Raw genomic sequence first — 420 nt, 5'->3', positions numbered from 1 at the left:
GCCGCTCCCGGTGGCGGCCGGGCTCTGACGCCTGGGGCGGGGGGGGGGTGGTCTGCGGGGACGGACCCCCCCCAACATCCCGAGGCAGGCGGTGTGGCCGGCCCGCCGCTCCCTGCCGGGCCAGACCGAGCCGGGCGCCTGGGCCGGACTCGAAGCGAGACAGGGTTTGTCCCCAGGTCGGGAGCGAGGGCTCCCCGCCCTTCTCGTTCGGGTTTGCCCTTCGTTTCCCCCCCCCCTTTCTCTGTGCTTGTACGGTCAGTGAGGCAAGCCCCTCTCTTTCTCTCGCTCTCTCTCTCCTTCCGTCTCTGCCGTCCCTTGCTCAGCAGCCGGCGTCGGCGTGAGGAAGGGCGGTGGGGCGGAGGAGGAGGGGGCGGAGGAGGGGGGGCCCCCCAGGGGCTGCGAAAGCTGCCCGGTCCCCCC

Source organism: Dromaius novaehollandiae, unplaced genomic scaffold (assembly GCF_036370855.1).
Source record: "Dromaius novaehollandiae isolate bDroNov1 unplaced genomic scaffold, bDroNov1.hap1 HAP1_SCAFFOLD_76, whole genome shotgun sequence".
NCBI lineage: Eukaryota > Metazoa > Chordata > Aves > Casuariiformes > Dromaiidae > Dromaius > Dromaius novaehollandiae.
This window is presented reverse-complemented; position numbering follows the sequence as displayed.